Consider the following 6000-nt stretch of genomic DNA (forward strand, 5'->3'; position numbering starts at 1 on the left):
CTTGAATATTTCGGATCTGAATATTCATACCACAATAAAGAAAATTACATTCAAAATTATGTTAGGAAGCATTCCACATCAAAAATTCTGGTTTTATCATTTACCTACTCGAGGACGAGCAGGAATTAAGCTTGGGGATGCTTGATACGTCTTCAACGTATCTATAATTTTTGATTGTTCCATGCTATTATATTATCTATTTTGGATGTTTAATGGGCTTTAATATGCTCTTTTATATTATTTTTGGGACTAACCTATTAACCGGAGGCCCGGTGCCAGTTTCTGTTTTTTTGCCTATTTCAATGTTTCGCAGAAAAGGAATATCAAATGGAATCCAAACGGAACGAAACCTTCGCGAGGATCTTTCTTGGAACAAACGCAATCCAGGAGACTTGGAGTGGAAGTCAGATACGCAACGAGGCGGCCACCGACGTACTTCTTTCGCCTATATATACTCTTATACCCTAAAAACATCTAGGGGAGCCACAAAACCACTTTTCCACCGCCGCAACCTTCTGTACCCGTGAGATCCCCTAGGGGCCTTTTCCGGCGATCTGCCGGAGGGGGAATCGATCACGGAGGGCTTCTACATCAACACCATAGCCTCTCCAATGATGTGTGAGTAGTTTACCACAAACCTTCGGGTCCATAGTTATTAGCTAGATGGCATCTTCTCTCTCTTTGGTTGTCAATACAAAGTTCTCCTCGATGTTCTTGGAGATCTATTCGATGTAATATTCTTTTGCGGTGTGTTCACCGAGATCCAATGAATTGTGGATTTATGATCAATTTTATCTATGAACAATATTTGGTTCTTCTCTGAATTCTTATATGCATGATTTGATATCTTTGCAAGTCTCTTCGAATTATCGGTTTAGTTTGGCCTACTAGATTGATCTTTCTTGCAATGGGAGAAGTGCTTAGCTTTGGGTTCAATCTTGTGGTGTCCTTTCCCAGTGACAGTAGGGGCAACAAGGCACGTATTGTATTGTTTCCATCGAGGATAAAAAGATGGGGTTTATATGATATTGCTTGAGTTTATACCTCTACATCATGTCATCTTGCCTAAAGCATTACTCTGTTCTTATGAACTTAATACTCTAGATGCATGCTGGATAGCGGTCGATGTGTGGAGTAATAGTAGTAGATGCAGAATCGTTTCGGTCTACTTAACATGGACGTGATGCCTATATTTCATAATCATTGCCTAGATATTCTCATAACTATGCGCTTTTCTATCAATTGCTCGTCAGTAATTTGTTCACCCACCGTAATACACACTATCATGAGAGAAGCCACTAGTGAAACCTATGGCCCCCGGGTCTTTTTATATCATATAAGTTTCCGATCTACAATTCTAGTTTACTATTTATTTTATTTTGCAATCTTTACTTTTCAATATATACAACAAAAATACCAAAAATATTATCTTATTATCTTTATCAGATCTCACTTTTGCAAGTGGCTGTGAAGGGATTGACAACCCCTTTATCGTGTTGGTTGCAAGGTTCTTGATCGTTTGTGCAGGTACTAGGCGACTTGCGTGTAATCTCCTACTGGATTGATACCTTGGTTCTCAAAAACTGAGGGAAATACTTACACTACTTTGCTGCATCACCCTTTCCTCTTCAAGGAAAAACCAACGCATGCTCAAGAGGTTGCATTGTAGTAGAGGTCATACGATACAAGTATCTGCTCCTCTGTTGATAGATGTTGACATCTCAACAATACATAGACTCCAATGAGACTCCTGACGGCAAATGAAACTGATCTTCCCATCCGGATACTACGACACCGCTTGTCTTTAACTTAGGCATGATGCTTCTTCTGCAGTATCGAGACACCCAAGAAATCCATAGATCTTCAGAGCTGTAGTGTAGGCAGGAGTTTGGAGGAGTGTGCTATTTAGAATGAACTGCAGAATGCAGAATATTTTGAAGATAGTTCATCCTTCAGCACATCAAAATCACTCCGGATACTGTGTTTACCAGCATAAATATTTGCATATTTTGGAGGAGTATGCTACATTTTAGAATGAATGCAGAATATGTTTTGCAGATAATTCATCTTTCAGCACATTGTTGAACTTGGTATACATTGTTTACCAGCTAATCATGTGGGTAACTCAAGGCAACTGAGTCGTCAACCATCACATATATCTACAGCTACCAAACAAAGATTCCACTGCTAAATCCTCTTGCTCAATAGTACTAGAAGTCATTACAGGGGCAATAACATCGCATTTGAAAGGCCACTGCAGGAAGCCTGATCTTCCTTTGTCGGTAAGAACGGGTCTTCGTTATCCCAAGCGAAACTCACAAGTACATTTATTTAGTTGTTCCTCTCGCAATCAAAAGTTAAATGAAGAACCCTAGATTGTGTGCACAAATACTCACCCATAATAAGGAGGACGACACAAAAACACCTGTGGCACGGAGAAGAAACCAGTAGCGTCACTCACGAATTCTTGCTGCGCGGCAAAAACAGATTTAGCCGTAGCGCCGCTTGCCGGTCCTCCTGAGAAAGAATATGGGATGGTCGATGAAATCTCTACTGCTAATCTCTTCCAACGTACATAGCAACTCTAGCAGATCCATTATAACCCTGTCCTGCAAAATAGTTTTAAGGTTCGTCCGCAAAATTAATTGTGGTACCACGAGGGCTCCAACGCGAAATAGATCATGTAAACTTAATTATTTTTTGAGGGTTATGATGTAAACTTATTTACAGGATATTGACATGACCTTGATTTCATATAGATGCATGAAATTTATATAAAATAGTCATGCCGCAATAGTTCACATCCAAAATCATGCGCAATATAAAGAGATAACAAGTCGGCATATGATTTATGGATGTTGTAGCTACAAAATCCGACGACTGAAACACTAAGGAACCAATGCAAAGGTGAAACAAAGTTGACCGGAGCAAAGGGATTTTTTACCTCTCCATCCTTTGATCGACCACGTTGTGGGTGCTGGTGGAGTCGACGGGATCGCGGGGACATGGTCCGCCGGAGGGGGTAGAGAAGGCGCCTGGTGAGTATATGTGTTGTTCACATTGCTACTTCTTGAGCTTGCGTTGGTTTTCCCTTGAAGAGGAAAGGGTGATGCATCAAAGTAGAGTAAGTGTTTCCCTCAGTTTGAGAACCAAGGTATCAATCCAGTAGGAGACAACGAACAAGTCACCGAATACCTGCACAAACAATCAACAACTTGCACCCAACGCGATAAAGGGGTTGTCAATCCCTTCACGGTTACTTGCAAAAGTGAGATCTGATAGAGATGAATAAACGGTATGTAAATATTTTGATATTTTTGGTTTATAGATCAGAAAGTAAAAGATTGCAAAGGAACTAAATCGGAAACTAAAAGTGTATATCGGAAACTTATATGATGGAAAATAGACCCGGGGCCATAGGTTTCACTAGAGGCTTCTCTCAAGATAGAAAATATTACAGTGGGTGAACAAATTACTGCCGAGCAATTGATAGAAAAGCGCAAAGTTATGACGATATCTAAGGCAATGATCATGAATATAGGCATCACGTCCATGTCAAGTAGACCGACTCCTGCCTGCATCTACTACTATTACTCCACACATCGACCGCTATCCAGCATGCATCTAAAGGTCTTACTTGGCACAAACACTAATTCAAACACAAAACCACATCCAACCAGAGGCTAGATGAATTATTTAATGAAAAACAGAACCTAAAAAGCAAAAAATAAAATAAAATTGGGTTGCCTCCCAACAAGCACTATTGTTTAACACCCTTAGCTAGGTTTAAAACACGAATAGATCTAGGTATTATCATCTTTGGCATGCAATCTATAAGTGGCTCTCATAACAGATTCATAATAATTTTCTTTCTTGGAAAGTGTTCCATGCCTTTCGTTAACAGAAATTGAAATCTAATGTTTCCTTCTTTTGTATCAATAATTGCACCAATCGTTCTAAGGAAAGGTCTAAAGAATAATAGGTCATGTATGATTGCAATCTATAACAAGAACAATGAAATATACGGGCACATAATTCATATTTGCAACAATAAGAACATCATTAAACCTTCCCATAGGTTTCTTAAGTGGAATCCGCAAGATGCAAATTTAAAGAGCAATCATCAAATTCACGGAAACCAAACACATTACATAAAGATTTTGGAATCGTGGAAACACTAGCACCCAAATCACACAAAGCATGGCACTCATAATCTTTAATCTTAAAGTTCCAATTCAAGCTTTTCTTCAAAAGATTGCGTCATAGCATCAACGACATGTTTGGTAAAAGCTTTGTTTTGATTATAAGCATGAGGAGAATTCAACAGGATTGCAACAAGGAAATACAATCTATTAAATAACAATGATCATAATTAAATTCCTTGAAATCCAAAAGAGTGGGTTCATTGCTACTTAAAGTTTTGACCTCTCCAATCCCATTTTAATCAATTTTTGCATCAAGATCTAAAAACTCCGAATCATTGGGACACCTTTTAACTAAAGTTGACTCATCTCCCGTCCCATATTTATCAAGATTTATATTGGCAAACAAAGATTCAATAGGAGTCACATCAATCACTTTAAGATCTTCATCATTATTCAAAGATTCTGGTTTAGCGGCCATCTTATTTACCAAGGTAGCTTGCTTATCAGAAATTTGGCCTACTAAATTTTCAAGGTGAGCAAACTAAGATTTCAAACCATAAAATTCCTTAGACATATCATCAAGCTCTTTATTCATGTATTCCATAAAACTTTTCTGCTCCTTGAGCTCGTTTCTAAAGAAATTATGATGCTCAAATTGCAAAAACATGAAGCTTCTAACATTATTTTTGACTTCATCCAGCCTCCTAAAGTGAGGATCAACGTTTTTTATGGGGCCTTTGTGATGAAACAAGCAATCCAATACACGAGCACACAAAAAGCAAGCAAAGAAGACGAAGGGCGAAGAAAAGGCAAATCTTTCGAAAATCGGTTTTGTCGTGGAATTGTCACGGCAGATGTCCTAGTGAACGGCTTTGACTGGTCCAATCCCAGCTTCCAACCAGTAGAGGGAGGTGAACCGGCGAGGGGAGAGTCATAACCATCTTTTGGGCTCTCGAAGCCTTGTAATAGGTTAGTTTGAAAACTGCATGTTTTGCCTATGCCATCGTGCATAAAATGTTGCATATGACTCTTTGCCAATGATGTCAATATATATATGTAGCACCTCCGTGATTACATCTGTAATGTTTTAACTCTGTTCCTGTAAAAAATGAAAAAACTGTCCTGGTGGTTTAGCACCGGACGGGTTAGAACACCCGGTATATGACTATGAAATTATCATAGTGGAAAAAACAGAACCAGATGTAAGATAAACAAGGCTGAAAAAACCTTTGATTAACGAAAAAACACATAGAAACCTGTTCATGAATGACACTGTCATACCTGTGTTCTTTGAATCTGGACTGCCGGTTTACATGACCCGGATGATGAGGTTGATAACCCAATCTTTTGTAGAAGTCAATACTTCCATATGTCTGATGACTGTTATGCCTTGGCAATTCATTGTCAAATAACCGAGCCGGTTTAATTTGAAACCATACAAACAGTTAGATTTGAGATGATAAAAAATAGTAAGACAAAACACTAGGCTTCATACAATGTAAATCAAAACATTTAAATAAAAACTGGAGGCTTCTGATTTGAATACGATTAGTAAACCGGACCAAACGGGTTAAGCTAAGATTCGAATACGATCATATAGCCCCCAGTGGCTTTGGCGTTGCGTCGTTCAAGAGGGTACTGATAGCTATGTTCTCTTTGGTTCGAATGCGACCTATGTTTGAACAGGAAGCCCCCAAATGACCTTGAGAGGTTTTTAATGACCCTGATTCGAATATGATCCAAGTCGGACCCAAAAGGGGTTAAGCTATGATTCGGATACGATCAAGAAGCCCCCTAGTGAGTTTGGCTTTGAGCCGATCAAGAGGGTTACGACAGCTATGTTCACTTTGGTTCG

The sequence above is a fragment of the Triticum urartu genome, chromosome 5A, assembly GCF_056163025.1.
Source record: "Triticum urartu cultivar PI428250 chromosome 5A, HENAU_Tu73, whole genome shotgun sequence".
NCBI classification, from domain to species: Eukaryota; Viridiplantae; Streptophyta; class Magnoliopsida; order Poales; family Poaceae; genus Triticum; species Triticum urartu.